The sequence below is a fragment of the Ailuropoda melanoleuca genome, chromosome 7, assembly GCF_002007445.2.
Source record: "Ailuropoda melanoleuca isolate Jingjing chromosome 7, ASM200744v2, whole genome shotgun sequence".
Taxonomy (NCBI): Eukaryota; Metazoa; Chordata; class Mammalia; order Carnivora; family Ursidae; genus Ailuropoda; species Ailuropoda melanoleuca.
Genome location: NC_048224.1, coordinates 133,555,022 through 133,572,798, shown reverse-complemented (window position 1 = coordinate 133,572,798; position 17,777 = coordinate 133,555,022). Strand labels below are relative to the sequence as shown.

Here is a 17,777-nt window from a genome sequence, read left to right as displayed (position 1 = left end):
TGAGAAGAGCAGAAGAAATATTAAAAATAGGTGACAGTTTCATGTTACTCTGGACACTTTGGGTATGACTATTAGGGTATTCATTTAATAAATGAGGAAACAGAGGCTGAAGGTAGTTAAGGGACATTGTGTCTTCAAGCACGTTGAAACAACTTCGCATCACAGCCTTAGCTACACTATTACCCTTGTTGGCTAAGCTGTGATCAGACCCAGAGCTTGGAGTAACCCTTGCAGGGGACACACCCAGTTTGGAATGTCTCCCCAGTGGTGATCTCCTTCATCTGGCACTGAATGTTGTGGTCTCCCTAAAAGATGGTGATGGACTTTGTGCCCTGTCCTCTCTTGCGGCAGACGGAACACTCTTTGGCAAGACTTATGAGAGATGACAGCCAGCCCTGGGAATCTGAAGCCATTGTCCCTCTTCCTCGGTGGTCTGATAATGAGCTATTACTTCTGCTTTTGTTTGTATCTGCTCAATTTTCTTCTCAATGCGTGTGTTTTCTCTCCATCAGTTTTTTAAATCTGATCCCACATCTGTTTTTTTCTTCCCCCTGTTATCAGCCCCATTTGAATGATTCCACGCTCCTGGGCCAAGATGGAGGATTGCTGCCTTCTTCTGAGTCCGCATTGCTAAGAACCGCATTTACAACTAGCACGCCCAGCGTGCCTTCTCCCCAACACAAAGACAGATACTTGTAAACTGGAACAATTCATCCTACGTTGACTTCACGGGGTTATCCTAAGCAGGACAGAAATGTGTCTTTGAATTGCATCTCTTTGAAAAGAATTGCTTTACCTAGAGGAGTAATCTGCAAGGTGGTTACATAAGCCTGATAACATCTCTGTGGGAAAAGAGAGTAGGGATCCTTCTGAAGGCAGGACTTTCACTAGAGCACAACTCAAACTCATTGAAAAATCACAGGATTTCCTAACTTCCAAATGCTGAATATATAAGAGGAATTCAAAATTTTCAAGGTCAGTCCTCTAGTATGAGTTATGTGTGTTATAAAAATAGAATGTTTTAGTGTTTTTAAAGTAACAACACACATTTAAAATACAATTTGATAAACAAAATTAATACAAAATGGAATGCAAATGTTCAGTTGAAGGAGGTTAAATATATGCATCTATATGTGGATGGTGTCTAGGCACTATATATGCACACACATATATAAAGGTCATTATATACACACATATCTATCTATCTATATATATACACATATATATTGTATTATTTATATATGCATGTAGGTTCTGTATGTATCATATGTATTTATTTTATGGTCACCTTCTTATTAAGGCCATTCATATGTCTTATAGCGCTTTGTAAATATAGATGTAATAAAATTATTTAGTGCCTATTTCAAAAATTATAGAGACTGCTAGTCTATTTTATTTTAAGAACTGGAAAAAGAGAGACATTCAATACCCTTCTCCAGCCCCAATTTTCTCTCAGTTGGAGACAATCTATTTAAAATAATTCTCTTAAATCAACATGAGAGAGACATTCCCACTGTTCCCAAAAGCTTCCTTCCTCTTTTTATTTGGTATTTTTTTTTGTTTGTTTACTTTGTGTTTTTGGTTGGGAGAGCAGTCTTTGTTTTTTGTGGCTTTTCTTTTCCCTTCTTTCCACTAGATCTGCTCTGCTGCCTGTCCCTCAGGTGTTCCTTCCAGAACCTTTTCTAAATGCAAAAGCAAATAAGAGGAAAAATGTCAGCTTCCATGGTTGGCAAGACAACAAGGCTCAGAGGGTCGGAAGCAGGTTTGTGGCAGGCCGCAGGCTTCTCAAGCGGGCCCTGGGCACAGGAGAGCTGGTCCATGCCTGCAGGTGCACGGAGCTCCGAAGAGCTCTCCCTTCCCAACGCTTTTTGTTCCTTTTGTTTATCAAATGCTACCCCATATGGCCTGTCCCACAGTACATTTCTGTAAGGTTAGAACCCAGCTGTGTCGGAGAATTCAATAGAGACAGGAAAGCACATGTCTAAATATGCTATTTTGTGTGGCCCAAGAATTTTATGGTATCATGGGAATTGAGATTTAACTAGTGCTCCCCACGATTTGCTTTATTTGACACTCATGAAATTTGCCTCAAAAACGCATCAGAACAAGTTTGAGCAGGGGAGTATCGTGATACTATCCAATTACGAAAATCATGAACTACCTTCCCAAGTATTTGAAACACTGACAGAAAATCACTGCAAACTAATCAGAAGGTCTAGTGTACGTTAACAGGAAGTGCTATACTTTCTCCCACCTGCGCCTTTTCTTTAAATCTTCAAGAGCAATAGTTATTAAAAGTAGCAGTGGGGATTTATTGAATTAATGTAATTCTTCATGTAAAAAGGAGAGGGTCTGGAGAGTGCTTTGATTTTTCTAGAATTGCTTGTGGAAGTTTTAAAAAACCCTGAACAAATAAGAGCAACTAGCTTTTAGGATGGGCTGAACTCAGAATATAAAGTTTTATTTTCTACCACCACTGTTGCCCTAAAATATGTTTTGTCAATTTGCCCTTCCTTGACCTTTAGGAGTATCTTGGGAAAATCCAATAGCTTTCTGGTCATTTTAATTCCAATCTGGTCTCAATTAAAATTGTACTTGTCATCCATCAAATACCTCTGTCCTATCCCTTCTGAGACCTCCTTGCAGCTGGACAAGCGATGAGGAAAGGGAGCAGCCACCATCTTTCCTTTCCTTTTCCTTTTTTACCCCCATTTCCACTGCCTCTTCCTCAAGGCTAGAGTAGAGGAGGAGGGAATTCAAAGGAAGAGAGAAAGATCTACTTTGGACCTTGAGGGCATCCTTGTTCACAGCTTCCGTTTGTTTCTGCAGGCCCCTGCGTGCCTTTCTCAGTGCTCTTTCCTTACTGACACTATGTGCTTGCTGAGGGCCCCTTCGCTTCCTACCTTCCCTCAGCCCTGTCCAGGGTAAGACATTTGGGATCACCTTGCCCCAGGGGGTAGCTACTCTGGGTCAGGTTTTTGTCAAGATAGTGATAGCAAAGTTACCTCCCGTAGAGGCCACCTGTCCCAAATAAAAATAGAAAAGTCCTTGTCCCATGAAGTGCTTGTTTCTTCTGCTGCTCCCTTTCTTATTGCCTTAACTTTGTGGCTCATCCAGTCGGCTTTCTGTTTTTGGCTTCTTCAGGCTTAAAACAGACACCTGTATTTTTATGTACACATTTCTATTTTATGTACTTTATGTATGTATGTTTTATATGTGCTTTTCTATCTATCTTATTCTCTATACAAATGGAAAATTAAATTGTTTAAGACTTTATTTTTTTAGAGCAGTTTAAGGTCCACAGCAAAATTACAACTTACAGAGATTTCCCACATCCTGTCTGCTCCACAATTGCATAACCTCCCCCATCCTCAACATCCCTCACCAGAATGGTGCACTGAGAACCATTGATGAGCCAATATTGACACCTCATAATTACTCAAAGTCCATAGTTTACATTAGGGTTCACTCTCGGTGTTGTACATCTATAGGTTTTGGCAATGTGTAATGACATGTAGCCATCATTATGGTATCTAAATATAGAGTATTTTTCATCGCCCTAAAAATCCTCTGTACTCTGCCTATTGATTCCCCCAATCCAACCCCTGGCAACCACTGATCTTTTTACTGTCTCCATAATTTTGCCTTTTCCAGAATGTCATATAGTTAGAATCATACCATATGTAGCCTTTCCATATTGGCTTCTTTCCCTTAGTAGCATTCATTTAAAGTTCCCTACATGTCTTTTCATGGCACGACAGCTCATTTCTTTTTAATGCTGAATAATATTCCATTGTCTAGTTGGACCACTGTTTATTCATTCATCTACTGATGGACATCTTGATTGCTTCCAAGTTTTGGCAATTATAAATAAAACTACTATCAATGTTCATTCCAGGTTTTTCTCTAGACATAAGTTTTCAACCCCTTTAGATAAGTACCAAGGAGTATGATTGCTGGATTGCAAGATAAGAATATATTAAGAAACCACTGAACTATTTTCCCAAGTGGCTGCACCATTTTGTATTCCTACCAGCAAAGAAGAGTTCCAGAGCCCAACAAGTGATGCACATTAAGACAGTTCTGTGGAGGATCTCAGAAATGCTTTCTCCCAGAGACAGGAATTAAATGTCTAAGAGATTGAAGTATAATGCAAACCTCACATTATTTACACTTTGACACCTTCTAAAATGTAACAGGTGAATGTTATTTATATTTCTTGTAAATTCTCATTTTTACAAAAATTAATTAACAACATGAGAAAAATTGACATCCAAATGAAATGCCAAATAACAATTTTAAAAATAATATAGAAATCATGTAAAATGTTCTGAAGGAATAAGAAAATGATAAATTTTGTTTCAAGGACATGGGATTATATGTACTTTATGAACACATTTCTATTTTATGTATGTATGTTTTATATGTGTTTTTCTCTCTATCTTATTTCAAACAAAGGTTAAAGTTAGAATAATAGCTGGATCTGTTTTTCTGATGAGTAATTACAAAGGACTCAGTCAATGTCATATCAAAATCAAGGATTACTTTTAAATTCTGGGATATGTCTCATCCTGAAGATTATTAACTAATCACAATTGGCAGAGGTAGAAAACAGAGGATGAATTCATAGAAACTATACAAACAATGTACAGATGTCATATGGGCTATGAGAACCCTGGTTTGAAGGACCTAAACTTGGTTCCGTAGGAATATACAGTAAGAAATCAGGCGACCTCATTGATCTGGAAGGACTCCTCATTGGTAGTATTTTGTCATCACTTCAAACCAACCTTTAGCTTTGTGTAGCTGTCTCTGGGAGTTTCCTGTGACCCATACAAATGCACTGTTGAAGCCCTCCTGAGGCAATACCAAAGTCTGAATTATGATATTAAAGTTTACATCATCTTATATTTTGCTATGGAAAAATATTGTCAATAATTGGGATCCTGAAACTAAAGCTAGAAAGTAATTATGAGGGATATTTTTCCTTCCTCACTAAGGGGTAATGCGTCCACAGCAAGGTTTGGCTTAGGGCCATGGTCACACCAACAGTGAGGAGAGAGTGCACTCCGGGAGCCAATGTGTCGCATTTGGTGCATTTGAACAGAAGGCCTGGCTATAGTTCTCTGCTCAACTAAGTTTCCAGATGCTCTCAGAGGTGCATTGTTGGAAAGGCCATGGGCTAGGGCAGCAACTTGTAAAAAACCTCTCAGGCTAAATTAATTATACTTCTGGAAATGGTGAAAGAAAAGAAAACAAATCAAGGTGTGGGATCTGGGGAAGTAATTTACTTTTGAATTATTTCTGGGGAATTCTTAGGTGGTACTAGGGCACCAAAGAAGGAAATATTATCACTGAACTAACTCTTAGTGAGGACCTACTGAAGTGTAGCTATAACCTGATACCAAACTTAGGTCTGCAAAGAATACAGAAGATCTATATGGCAAGATCTCAGGGATACAAATTCAGGGAACTTATAACCACTAAATAAATTAATTACCCTAAATAATTAGACTTTGGGCACATTGAGCATGAACTGTGTCTTTTTCATATTGTCCTAGTAGGCAGTCTGTAACTGGGACAGTAATCCAGGCTAAAGTCATACATTTTGTAGTAATTGTTATTTCTGAATTTTAAGAGGAAATCATAGGTGAGAAAGAGGTCAGTCTTAAGAACTGTGCAAGGTCTAGGGTTTTATTCTAGTTGCAAGTCAACAAGTTTGCCTGCCACAGTTTCATAGGTGCTGGCAGAAGACACAGGGCTCCCTGATAAGAAACAAGCAGCAGTAGCCAGCTTCACATCCATTTCTGTCAGCTTGCTATGCCCTTCAGATCCCACAGGATGACACAAGCGGTCCATGATGGACAGTTGCATGTGCAGTAGGTTGCATTGCAGAAGAGGAACACATAGCTTGAGAAATCTGTCATTTCTACAGGAAGAGAAGTGGGTTTGCTCTTTGTTTCAAGGGAGATTTCACCTCAGCCCTTAGAGTCATTCATTGAAAACACAACCCAAAGAAATTGCCCAAGGAAAGACTGGTCAAAGCTTTACACTCTTGGTATGCCTGTTAAGAATGTACAGGAAGATCCATGGCAGATGGGTGGTCTACCCAACCGTTGCCCAGGGAGAAGTTAGAGGAGAAATGGTATGTGACTAGGAGTAAACCTTAGGAAACACCAACATTTAAAAATATTTGGAACAGATGAGAAAGGAGTAATAGGGGAACAGGAGAAAAATCAGAATTGTAAAAAGAGAGATAAGGACGAAAACAATATTCAGGAGGTAGCAGTGAAATATTGATCAGATAGGACAGCAGTCTGCCCAGCAAATACACAATACTGAACTCTTTGGAAATTATTTGGAGGAGTAGTTTGCAATTTTTTAAAAATTTTGTCTCAATATCCCTTTGTATGGTTAAAAACTTTTGAGGAGCTGAGAGCTTTTGTTTATGTGGGTTATAACCACTGATTGTTAAAAGTTGAGTGTGAGAAAAATTTCAAATATTTATTAATTAAATCTTTTTAAAAAGCACTTAGTTTTACAAAAAATATATTTACTAAAACTAAAAATTAATGGGAACATTACTTTTCACTTTTGGAAATCTATTAAATGTCTCTCTTAAGATATCTTGATTATTATACCTGCCTCTATATTCTTTGTGTTACCATAAACTATTTAGATTAGAGTATATGAACAAAATCCAGCCTCACAGAGATATGTGGCTGGAAACAGTGGGGATGATATAAATAGCCTTTTTCAGATTAAGTGGGGGGTATTCTTCTTAAACACTATACCAGAATTTGCAAAGTGGCCATTTGTAAATAGAAGTTGAAATGTGGAAACAGAAAAAATCATTTTTTGCACTGTTACATTCAAATTCATTGGTCTATTTTCCACTTTGAATGAATCTTTTAACCACAAATGATTATGCAACATCGTACACAGATCATTTGGAAAGTATTTTTTTATTGAGTAATGCTGATCTTTCAAATGTTGACATTCCAATATACAGTACTAAATATCACGTAAATTAATTTCACCAGCAATCATCAGAAAAGTATTTAAGAATCAGATACACCAGTCTCATAGTGGTGGATACAAGCTTTCCAAATGTCTAATTTTCATTTGAAATCTCAAATTTCATCATTGGCAACAAGTATTATCAGATGTTTTTCTTAAAGCAACAGGTTTGATTTCTTTGTTCACTATCAAGAAAATGTCCACTAAATGCTCAGTTCTGAATAACATAGTTGTTCTATCAGTCTTCCTTCCAAGTAAAAATGGTGCTTTATGGGGAAAAAACAAAGCAATACGGTTAGTTTAGCTTGCAACTCAAAAGTATAGGAGCCCAGATATAGTCATTGACCTCTGTTACGTAGCGATAGTGCTTCATGAGTTTCCATCTCATTACACATCATTACTAGGGAGTTAGAATTAAATGAAAGGAATAACTTTTATGTTTCATCTTGGACATTCTCAAATAATTGGTTTTTTGTTTTGTTTTGTCTTCCTTACAAGTTCCTGGCAATCAATACAATGACTACTAGTATTTTGGTGCTATTCCCATGATTCATGCTAAGAAACCAGCAGTTTTACCCAAATTGCTTTTGCAACATCAGTACAAACACCATAAGAAAGACAACTAACATCTTGGTATTATTATGAAAAGAGTTTGACTATTACAATGAATGTATCTAGGGGACCCCAAGGGTATGAAAACGTTGAGAACTGCTATTTTAGAAAAGTGAAAAAGTGAGTATATATCTTCCCTTCCTTCAATTACTAATTTAGTTTTGCTGCTATTGTTGTTTGTTTTTGCACTTATTTTAATTTCTCTGTTCTCATCCTCTCGCTCTTCATATGTGGGTGTGAGCATGTCGGAGCTACTCAGAGTCTAATTAAAAATTAAAGAAATACCTAATTTTATTGCAGAATATTTTTAGCTGTTCTTTGTCTTCCTTGATAGTATTTTTTTTTACTTTATATTAATAGAGTAGACTTTTAAAATTTTTTAAGACTTTATCTTTAGAGCAATTTCAGTTTCTAGTTTTAGTTTTAGTTTAGCAAAACCCAGGTGAAGGTACAGAGACTCCCCCACACATGCACAGGGCCTCATTCTCAACATCCCCACCAGAGTGATACATTTGTTGCAATCAACCTACATTAATACACTAGTCACCCAAATTCCATAGTTTATATGACAGGCTTATTTTGAGGCTCACAGAAGCTCTGACCCCCTTTTTCGTCTGTCTCTCTAGTCTTAGGAGTAGTGGTTTGTCCTGTATTCTTCCTTTTTTATGGATTCAAGAAGAGTTGTTGGTTTTCCAGTCTGTTCAGCTTTTTATTTGTTGTTAGGATGGAGTGGTTACTTCCAAGCTCCTTACATGCAGAAGCAGAAACCACAAGTCATAATGGAGCATGTTTGTGAATATATCTCCTCTGTTTTGAGGACTAATCTTCTGAGAAGTCCTCAGTTTCTAGTAAGACTAAGAATGTTTCTGAGTCTGTATCTATAACTACCTTCTCCATATTTAATAGCCTATTTAAGCAAAATAATCATAGATACTTCACCTGAGCACATCATCTAATCTTACATATGCCAGTATTTTAGAGGAAGGCAGAAGGACCACAGCAATACCACAGTAAATCTCATAATTTTTGACCATGAGGACTTGATAACCTATTGACATTTATTTTTCTGTATAAATCCATCTGATTAGCAAACCATGAATTATATGTATTAGTTGAACTTAAAAATGGGACATATATTAACACAACAGATAGAAAGTTGCATCAAATTGGAATATAAAAGGATGAGGTAGTGGGGCACGTGGGTGGCTCAGTCAGTTGAGTTTCCAAGTCTTGCTTTGGCTCAGGTCATGATCTTATGCGTAGAGAGATCGTGCCCAGTGTTGGGCCCTATACCCAGTGCAGAGTCTGCTTGAAATCCTTGTCTCTGCCCTGCCCCCACCCCTGTTGCCACTCATGTGCTTTCTCACTCTCTCTCTCTCAAATAATTCAATGAATAAAATTTTTTTAAAAAGATGAGATAGAGCAAAGAGCCCTATTTTTGGGTTTCCCTGGAATCTGGCATAAACTGAATATTTACAGAAAACAGAGATCATTTCATTACATCTTGAACAATTAAAAAAATAAAGGATGTTATTTATATTTAATATAAATATATTTTTCATATCTCTTGGATTAGGTTAATATATTTTAGAATGATTTAGTCATAATAAATATTATTTATATTTATATTAGGAAGCTTATTCATTACCAAATACAATTGAAAATATAATAGTTAATGGTTTTTCTGCAAATGTAGCAGTATAGCATTTTGAAATATTATTCAATTAATTGACTGTTTTTCTCTTTCCTAGTTCTGTTTTACCTTGTTGTTCCTCCACCATTAAAATAATACTGAGTTATTGCCTTGAGAGGAAAGATACAAAGAACAGAATATAAACTAATAATTGGATAATTTATTTTGACTTCCAAAACAGCTTTTAAAATCCAAAGCTGAGGCATAACTTGAATGTACTTTTGATTTATATAAATGTGGAATTGGAGGAAAGAAAAATGATTTGGATAATTCAAACAATAATTTAAACATGTACAACACAGAGAAATGTAAATAATGGATATTAGAGTAGGAAAGATAATATGCAGATACAGTAAGTCCTCTTCCCAGGCAGAGAGATGAAGATCTCAATAGATTAGAAGGGAGAAGAAAGCTAGAGAAGTGACTAGTCTTTAGAGCCTGATGGTACCTGAGAAGAAGCCCAACACTGCCATCCGTTGGCTCTGTCCAGTGGGAATGGCTGGACCTATATATGTTTAAGGGAAATCTGAGAGTAGAGGGGAAGTCTTCCATATGCTTCACCTGTAGCCCATGGATATGAAAACCTTGTTGAGGAGCTCCACATTATGGTGCCAAACCAGTAGAATAGATAAGGCTATGGACATAAGGTAGCTTCAGAAAATTCTGATAATCTTGACCTGCATAGAGAAGGAATCAAGTCCCCTAAGAGGGGGGTGTGGCAGATGCTGTTTTCCAAATATGACTGCAACAAGTACTCTCTTTCCACATGCTGTTTTTACTATGTGACTCTGACAGGCCTACCATCAAGAAGTAGGGTCTGTGTTTCTTCTTGAAGCTGGTGGGCTTACAAACAGTAGAAGTGACATGATGGGATTCCAATGCTAAGTAATAAAAGGCAAACAACTTCTGCCTGTTTCTCTTCAATGTTTTTGTTCTTGGAACCCAGCCATCTATGCTGTGAGGAAGACCAAGCAGCCAAGAGAAGCTACGTGTGGGTGTCAGGCCAACAGGCCCAGCTGAGGTTGCAACCAACAGCCAGCATCGACTTTCAGACATGTGAGTAAAAGAAAAGTCTTTAGATGATTCAAGTCTCCAGACTTCATGTATTCCAGATGAAGCCCAAAATATCTCAGAATAGAAACAAGCTGTCCCTGCTTGGCCTTTTTCTGAATTCCTTGTTCTCAGAATCCAAAAATATAATAAAATAGTTGTTTTATGCCATTAAATTTGGAGTATTTTGTCATGAAGAATCAATAACTGGAACTATCAGGTGGGGAAAAGGAGTAGAGGTGAGAGTGATTATATAGGGGAAGAACCTGGTCTTGGAAGAAGTAAGCAAAATATCTAAGTGCCTGGACTTATGCCTAGAAGTCATGGGAGGGTCCTTAGCATCAGGACCAGATTCCATGGTAGGCACCCAACACCTGGCTAATTGAGTTACTTAGCATGTGTTGTCATGGACAGAAGGTGATACTGGGACAGACACATTTTCCTGATGCCCTGACGATACCATTATTTGTAGATACTTAGAGAACTAAGGAAGAATGGAAGAAAATCTGAAATGGAAAGAATCATAAATTGACCGAGTTTCATCTTGAAATATCCACATTTAAATCATGTATTTGAGTTGGGATGATTTAGGTTTTCTTTGCCATTTTTGGATTATTTTAAATTTAGTCAATGAAAATGAAGTCTCATTTTACCTATTTTAAATTTTAATTTTATAAAATGTCCCAAGCGCCAGCTAAATATTTTTCGGACACGCTTACAGAAATAGGCATTGCTTGGAGCAGATGATATATAATATCACATGCACCTTCACAAAGTTTCAAATTTTAATTGGGAAATAATGTTTAGATTGGCAAATTCAGACCAAAGGTTCATGTCTTCAATGGAGCAAATTTGAATAGAAACTAACAGCTCTTTCTGCTTCCACTATTTTATTTTATTTTATTTTATATTTTATTGTATTTATTTTATTTTTACTTATTATTGTTAATTATAGTAAAATACAAATAAGATACACTTTATCATCTGAATTTATTTTAAGTGTACAGCTCATTAGTTTCTGTTTCCACTTTTAATGATTCATTCTGTACTTTAGACCTCTAGAGAGATCTCATATAAACTCAAAGAGGGGTCTTAAGAAAAGAATATTAATTTTACTCATAAATGACAAGTTAAGTTTCTGATAGTGATAATGGAGCCATACCTATCTAATCAGACTCCTCTACTGAATATTCTTTGGGACTTGTGGTAAAGTTTATGAGATAAATAGCCTTGATTGGGATGCATCTGTGACCCCAATCCAAAATAGAGTTAATGGGCCTGAATAGGAGTTAAATCCAAGAAGCTCGATATATCTGATAAAATCAGATAATAAAATACCGCTAGGGACACTTGCTGGACTGAAATGTATAATTGTTAATATGATGTAATAAAAAATGCTGATTTCATAACAAATCTCATTTGCAGCCAAATTCTACTTATTTGACATCAGACTAGTTCATGGAACTCTTATGTTCAATTTAAGAAAAAAAAATGAAGTATCAGTTAATTATTTTATTTGAAACCTCCAGTTTTAGGTAAAGCTCTGGGGATTCCTTCCCCAGTCCTGCGTGATCCCAGAGGATGTTGCATCCATGGGCTGTCATCCCTGTCTCTAACACTGAGCTCCCTAACTTGACTCTTTCTGACTACAAAGTTCGTCTCCATTCTGTTCTGGAATTTGGGGCTTTAGTTCTATGGCACCAGTATTTCTTGAACCAGAGTAGTGCTACCAGGGAAAGAAAACTGCGAGATTTAGGACGTTATAGTGCACAAAACCATTAGCTGTGCAGAACACTAGAAAACCTAGACATTTGGAGAAATTATGCACATTGTGAGCAGACGGATTATAATATTTATTGCCTTGTAGACAAAAAAATGGAAGTTGAGTTCTGTGGCTTCTCAATAAATAAATAAATAAATAAAGACGTCACACATACAAATGGTTAACTATACGCCTCCCCTATATTGTGATAAATGAATTGCTAAAGGTTCCTTGAGCTCAGTTCTCATTGAGAAAAGGAAGAGGAAGAGATAGCAAGTCATATTTCAGTTTTCTATCCAACTGTTAAGGGAGATGTTGGGCAATTCAAAGGCACTGATCACACCTTAGGTTCATTCTTACTAAGTCCAGAAAAGAGAAATATGTATGGATAATTCCTAGCATTTCATTTTAGTAATTTGTGAGCCATAGATCCCTTTGGAAATCCAGTGAAGTTCAAGGATCTCTAACATTTTTCCCCCCAGGTTTTTATTTAAATTCCAACTAGTTAACATACAGTGCAATATTAGTTTCAGGTGTAGAGTTTAGCGATTCATCACTTACATACAACATCCAGTGCTCCTCACAAGTCCACTCCCTAATACTCATCACGCATTTAGCCCAGCCCACTGGCCTCTCCCCTTCAGTAACCATCAGTTTGTTCTCTATAATTAAGAGTCCATTTCTTGACTTGACTCCCTTTTTCCCCCCATGTTCATTTGTTTTGTTTCTTAAATTCTACATATGAGTGAAATCATATGGTATTTGTCTTTCTCTGACTGACCTATTTTACTTAGCATAATACTCTCTAGCTCATCTATGTCATCGCAAATGGCAAGATTTCATTTGTCTTGATGGCTGCATAATATTCCATCTTATATATATAGATCTTACTATATATATATATATATATGGTCTTACTAAGCAAGGGAAACAAAAAGAAAAATAAATTATTGGGACTTCATCAAAATAAAAACCTTCTGTACACTGAAGGAAACAATCAACAGAACTAAAAGGCAATCTATGGAATGGGCGAAGATATTTGCAAATGAAATATCTGTTAAATGATTAGAAGCATTGACAAAGTCCTAATACTTCATATTTGCCTTTGTTTCTTTTGCCTTTGGAGACATGTCTAGCAAGAAGTTGCTGCAGCCAAGTTTGAAGAGATTGCTGCCTGTGTTCTCCTCCAGGATTTTGTTGGATTCCTATCTCACTTTTAGGGCTTTCATCCATTTTGAGTCCATTTTTGTGTATGATGTAAGGAAATGGTCCAATTTCATTCTTCTGCATGTGGCTGTCCAATTTTACCAACTTCATTTGTTGAAGAGACTATCTTTTTTTTCCACCAGATATTCTTTCCTTCTTTGTTGAAGATTAGTTAACCATAGAGTTTAGGGTCCATTTCTGGGTTCTCTATTCTGTTCCGTTGATCTATGTGTCTGTTTTTGTGCCAGTACCACACTGTCTTGATAATTACAGATTTGTAATAGAGCTTGAAGTCTAGAATTGTGATGCTACCAGCTTTGGTTTTCTTTTTCAACATTCCTTTGGCTATTCGGGGTCTTTTCTGGTTCCATACAAATTTTAGGATTATTTGTTTCAGCTCTGTGAAAAAGTTGATGTTGGTATTTTGATAGAGATTGCATTGAATGTATAGATAGGTCTAGGTAGCATAGACATTTTAACAATATGTATTCTTCCAGTCAACAAAACCAAAAGATAACCAACAGAATGGGAGAAGATATTTGCAAATGTCTTATCAGAAGGGCTAGTATCCAAAATCTATAAAGAACTTATCAAACTCAACACCCAAAGAGTAATCTAATCAAGAAATGGACAGAAGACATTAACAGACATTTCTCCAAAGAAGACATACAAATGGCCAGCAGACACATGAAAAAATGCTCAACATCACTCAGCATCAGGGAAATACAAATCAAAACCACAATGAGATACCATTTCACACCAGTTAGAAAGGCTAAAATGAAAAAGTCAGGAAACAACAGATGCTGGCAAGGATGCAGAGAAAGGGGAACCCTCTTACACTATTGGTGGGAATGCAAGCTGGTACAGCCACTCTGGAAAACAGTATAGAGGTTCCTCAAAAAGTTGAAAATAGAGCTACCCAGCCAGTGGATCAGGATTGCAGTACTGGGTATTTGCCCCAAATATACAAACATAGTGATTTGAAGGGGCACCCGCACCCCAATGTTTATAGCAGCAATGTCCACAATAGATAAACTATAGAAAGAACCCAGATGTCCATTGGCAGATGAATGAATTAAGAAGATGTTGTATATATATACAAAAGAATATTACCCAGCCATCCCAAAATGAAATCTTGCCATTTTCAATGATGTGGATGGAACTAGAGGGTATTATGCTAAGTAAAATAATTCAATCAGAGAATGATAATTATCATATGATCTCACCCATATTTGGGAATTTATGAAAGAAAACAGGATCATAGGGAAGAGAAGAAAAAATAAGACAAAATCAGAGAAGGAGACGAACCGTAAGAGACTCATAATCATTGGAAACAAACTGAGATTTGCTGGAGCGGAGGGAAGAGGAGTGGAGGAATGGGTAACTGGGTGATGGCCATTAAGGAGGGCACGTGATGTAATAAGCACTGAGTATTATATAAGACTGATAACCTCTACCTCTGAAACCAATAACACATTATATGTTAATTAATTGAATTTTAATTTAAAAAGTAAAATAAAAAAAAGAAATTATATTTGTTTTCTTCTGTTTAAAAAAAAAGTGTTAGAATCCAAAATATACAAAGAACTTATAAAACTGAACACCCAAAAAATAAATAATCCAGTTAAAAAATGGGCAGCAGACATGAATAGACATTTTTCCAAAGAAGACATACGGATCGCCAACAGACACATGAAAAGATGCTCAAATCACTCATCATCAGGGGAATACAAATCAAACCCTCAATGAGATGTCACCTCATACCAGTCAGAATGGCTAAAATAACAACACAGGAAACAGGTGTTGGCCAGGATGTGGAGAAAGAGGAACCCTCTTACACTGTTGGTAGGAATGCAAACTGGTGCAGCCACTCTAGAAAAGAGTATGGAGTTTCCCCCAAAAGTTAAAAATAGAACTACTCTATGATCCAGCAATTGCACTACTGGGTATTTAACCAAAGGATACAAAAATACTGATTCAAAAGGATACATGAACCCCAATGTTTATAGCAGCATTATCCACAATAGCCAAATTATGAAAAGAGCCCAAGGATCTCTAGCATTTTTAAATGTATAACATAATAAGCATGAGAGTACAAAGAAAAGCAATTTACTGAAATGAAGCTAACATATTAACAATTATTAACTTTTGTAATTTCAAAGTAGTCGTGAGCATACATGGTGTTTTTTGATATCATCAATAACTTGAATATTACATGAAAATTTCTAATTTCTATTGTAGATAAAGTCACCTAGAATTGCTTGGACTACTGTGTTTTATTGCTTATATTTAACATCAAATGAAATGCTAAATTTCAGTTAAAGGACAGTAAAAATAAAGCTGTGCTTTTTTTCTCATCCAAGTTTATAAATCCCCAAAAGTCTATCCACAACACTCTTAGTGTTTAGGGGGGCCCAGGTTAAGAACCCCTGAAATAATAACAGGCTAGAGCTTTAAGCTATTGTAGAATGAATTGCTTCATGTTTCTCACTGATGTCAAGAAGAGCTGCTTATCATAAAATTCTAGCTACAGTCCCAAAACAAAACAACAACAACAACAACAACAAGAAAAAAAAATCCGCCTGCATCCACAAGCAGGAAACCAGTAACTATGGGCTGGTCTAGGCTCAGGAAATGGAAAGCTACATGTCTTCAGAAAGGATTTTGGAAAATTTGCCACTTTCAACTTAAAATACTTCCATATTTGAATAGAGTTAAAAACAACTGAAGAAAAGTCATAGACATGTTAGGTGAGCCAGGTACCATCTGTGCTTAATCATATGTTCTTTTTCTACTGGTCCTTCAAGTGAAATTTCTCCTTGGGTTAATATTCTGTGTAAATTTAGCATGTCAATTACGTAGGAAAGGGCAAGTTACTTAAAGACTCAGCTCCTCAGGTTTCTCTTGTGTAAAATAAATGGGTTAAGCTAAATGATCCTAGGGTGGACTGTAGCGGAAAGATAATTTTGAAGTTAAGCATTAGTTAGTATTAATAATTAGTTAGATTAGTGGGTGTTTACTCACTGCAATACTATTAAATAAGATTTAAGAAAGTTGAGACCTAGAGTTGTGAAGAGGATCAAATAAGATAACATAATGTTTCTAAAAGGCACACAGTAAGTCTTAAATATGGGACTTCGTACTCAGACTCTGATCAGCTTGAACTAGAAATGCCTGCTCTATGCACATAGGATCCCAATGGTACTTTTAAATAAATGCTCGTTATTGAAAATACTATGAACGTCAGGCTACGACATGCTTATGTGTTTTTTGGGGGGTTTTTTGTTTTTTGTTTTAAGAGAAGAAAACTTTTCTGTAACAGCATTTCTCGAATTCACTTACATCAGAAATGCCAGAGTATGGAAGAGAAATGCTGTGGAAGAGAGATGAGTAGCAGATTCGGGAAGCAGTGGATCCTGAAAGACATCATACGCCATGTTAAGACATGGCTGACAAATACCTTAAAATGTGAGGCAGAGAACTAAGACTGAAGCACTAAGACTAACACGGTTAGATTGTTAGTTTGAGTGAGGGCTTTCCCATATTTTTGTAAGCCAGAAGCACATAGAAATGATAAGTGTTAGTGTAAACAGACCAGGCTCTTCAGGGTAGGTGCCAGCTTGCAGGGCAGGGGGGGCTACTCCCATAGCCTCCAAGCCCCACCCAGCGCCCCAGACCCACCCAGTGGGAACCTTCAGCTCAACACACCTGCAGGCCATCAGTGGATGGTGGTTGGACAGTGGTTGGACCTTTGGTCCAGAGGACAGTGGTTGGACCTTTGGTGTCACATATACAGAGTAGTTTGATGATGACTTGTCAAACAAGCAGGACGGATCACATCATATTCTGCTTTTTAAAATAGGTTCTCACCATTTAAAGCTATTATTTGAAAACATTCGCAATGGGATCCTAAATGAGAGAACTTCTCCAAATTCCCATTTACTTCACAGTATAAGGCAAAAGAGACATTCTAGGCTAACTGCTAAAACTTAGTGCACTTAGCGATGAAAGGACATGTTCATGGGCTTTAAGGTCTAGGCTAATTTACACTTGTTATTATCTTTCTACCTATATGTGGTAAACAGAATGATGCCCCCTAAATATCCACCTACTAATCCCCAGAAACTGTGACTATATTATCTTACATGACAAAAGGGACTTTGCAGATGTCATTAGATCCTGAGTGGGGGAAGATGGTCCCGGATTATCCAAGAGAACCCAATGCAATCATAAGTGTCCTGTCATATGTCCTTCTGTGACAGAGGAAGCAGAGGTGACACAGAGAGACAGAGATTTAAGATTCTATGCTACCATCTTTGAAGATGGAAGAGGGGCCAAGAGACCAGGCTTACAGGTAGCCTATAGATGCTGGAAAGGCAAGAAAATGAATTCTCTCCTAGAGCCTCCAGAAGGAGCACAGCTCTGCTGACACCT

The 17,777-nt window shown here is 36.9% G+C and overlaps 1 pseudogene; it reads right to left on the bottom strand.

Annotated features, from left to right (window-relative positions):
• LOC105238327 overlaps positions 1-16,780 on the bottom strand; it is a 120,540-nt pseudogene extending 103,760 nt beyond the window's left edge.
• Between the last annotated feature and the right edge of the window lie 997 nt (positions 16,781-17,777).